General features: G+C 42.5%; 1 long non-coding RNA gene across 1 annotated transcript; it reads left to right on the top strand.

Annotated features, from left to right (window-relative positions):
* Window positions 1-1,402: 1,402 nt before the first annotated feature.
* Window positions 1,403-2,079, top strand: LOC123164039 (uncharacterized). The gene is made up of 2 exons (XR_006482145.1): window positions 1,403-1,566; window positions 1,692-2,079. It is a non-coding gene; the product is annotated as an uncharacterized lncRNA (long non-coding RNA).
* The last annotated feature ends 359 nt before the right edge of the window (window positions 2,080-2,438 follow it).

Raw genomic sequence — 2,438 nt, forward strand, 5'->3', positions numbered from 1 at the left:
CCAATAGAACACGCCTTGTCCACGTGTCCAATTATACCACACGTGTAACAAAAATCAGGGAGGTACTCATACTCTAGGGGGCACCATTTTTGCTCATCATCTTTCTTCTTTCTTTTATCCACGTCCATCACTTCTGCAGACTCCTTGTCTTCTCCCGTTCAATATCCAAAGTGATTCCTCTCAACAGTGGCTTTGTAATGTCTAGTCTAACTTTCAGAACTTCCAGCCACATTATCATCATCCCCCTGGTTACCTCCATGAACTCGCCAGTCTCGTCACCAATGATACCTCCGTTTTCATCACTCATGAAACCGAGCGGCATCTTGGTCACCCTGACCCAAATAAGGATGATAGTGAACTCATACTCTCCTAGCGTTTTAGCTGGGTCGAAATCTACCATCACAATCAGGTCCTTTCCCACCATCCATGGCCCTTCCTCCAATGCTTTCCTCTTCCCCGCTGCTTGCAAGAAGGTGAAAAGAAAGGTGTTGTCCTCTAACCCCTTGCACTTGATTCCCTTGATCGGACACCACACTCTTCCGAGGTATTTGATCATACCTTCCACATATACTGGTTTCTCGGACATAACCTTACCGATCGCCTGTGGATCTTCCGTTCCCGTTCTCCTCAACCCGCCTCTTCCGATCTTGACTCCCTTCTTCTCTGCTTCTGGCAACCGCAACTTCTGCATCAAACCTTCCACTTTCTCCATTGTGTCGAGGACTTGCATCGATCTATGGTTTACTAGGTGGTTGTATTATGAATGAATGCCCTAGCAACACTCGTAAGGCTTTTGGTGGATGGGTGAGCGGTCTCGAGATCAATCCAGCAAGGATCGCCAAGGCTAGGGGGAGAGTTTGCTGGCGTAGGCCAGAGACGGGGTCGCCTGAGGGGACTCTAGGGTTTACCAGGAGTCACCGCAGAATCCCCTGGGAATCGCCCAAGCGCCAATCGTGGAACCGTCACCCAAGGACGGACGGGTTAAGGATGATAATTAAAGCGGACTTTGATAGAGAGACACGTGAGAAATAGAGTGATAGAGAGAGATACGTGAAAATTAAAGCGGTTTTAATTTCTTTCTTTTCTGTAATTAAAGAGATACGCATGAGAAATAGAGAGATAAGAGAGATACGTGAGAATTAAAGCTGTTTTAATTTTTTCCGTTTCTATAATTAAAGATCTGATCTACACAGTTATAATCTTGACCCGCAAAATCAACGGCCTCCATTTTCTATTTTTCTCTAATTAATGTGGGAATTTCTTGGGAGTGCCTATTAGTATAGGTATATATATGTGCAAAAAATCTCGACATTAATGAACATATATCTGGTGCACTTGCAATCTTTTGTAGTACATTAATGAATATTTAAAGTATTTTCCAACTCTTGCTATTTATAGACTTGTCATCCGTGTCTGCCACATTTGGAGTCCAACTATTTCCTACTGGAACCTTACACTCCACTAGAACTGAGTTTGTCAAGTAACAGATAACCAATATGAGAGGGAGCAGCCTAGTGCAGGGGACGATGATATTCTTCATTGGATGCCTTGTGCTTTGTGCACAGTGTAAGTATATATCATCATCGTCTTTAGAATCTTGTGTTAACTTCTTGCCACTAATTCTTCGGATCAGACATACATACACACACACATCTGCGGTACTGCATACTAAGGTTAAATATACTATACAGGTGCTCTCGATAATAAGCAAAGGATGGTCAACCAAGATGATCATGCGGCGAACACAAGTACCAACGCTACCATCATCAACTCAACATCTGTAGGCGAGAGCAAGAAAACCGAGAAATTTTGCAGCCTCTTTCTCGTATGTTATTTCAACATTGAGATTCGTGCTGAGTGCTACTGTTGCGAGAATAAGAATGCCGACTGTTACAAGACGAAGAGTGAGTGCCTGCAGAAGTGCCATTCCTACAACGGTTAATGCCCACCTTCATCGCGGTCTCTGGGATAGAATTCCATATGCTCGGAAAATTTGTCCGTAGGTAATAAAAGGCACCTTATATGGTTTGGGCAATTAGGTCCCAATTAAACATTAGATAGCCGGCATGTTTCCGTGGAGATCCAACAAGGAAAAATTTGATGAAAGAAATCCGAGTAACTAGTTGTCTTGCATATTTACAAAGTTCAAATCCTTTGGTTGTTGTGCTTTGACTCGATTGTCTATTATGCCATTTCATTTACTTGCACATTGCCCACTTGTTCATTTAACACACATCACCCACTTGGTGATTTGCCAGTTGTGGGCTGACAGCCATATAGATTTATTTTTTTGAGATCTCGTCATATAGAATTGTAATAGCACTGACATGGAAAAGGTTAAAAACTGAAAAACTGAAAAAAGTAAATCAAACAAACAAATGGTGTGCAAACTAAATCAGACGGCACAAGACAAGTGAGATTTAGTCAGGACTCTTTCA

This window comes from Triticum aestivum, chromosome 7D (assembly GCF_018294505.1).
Source record: "Triticum aestivum cultivar Chinese Spring chromosome 7D, IWGSC CS RefSeq v2.1, whole genome shotgun sequence".
NCBI lineage: Eukaryota > Viridiplantae > Streptophyta > Magnoliopsida > Poales > Poaceae > Triticum > Triticum aestivum.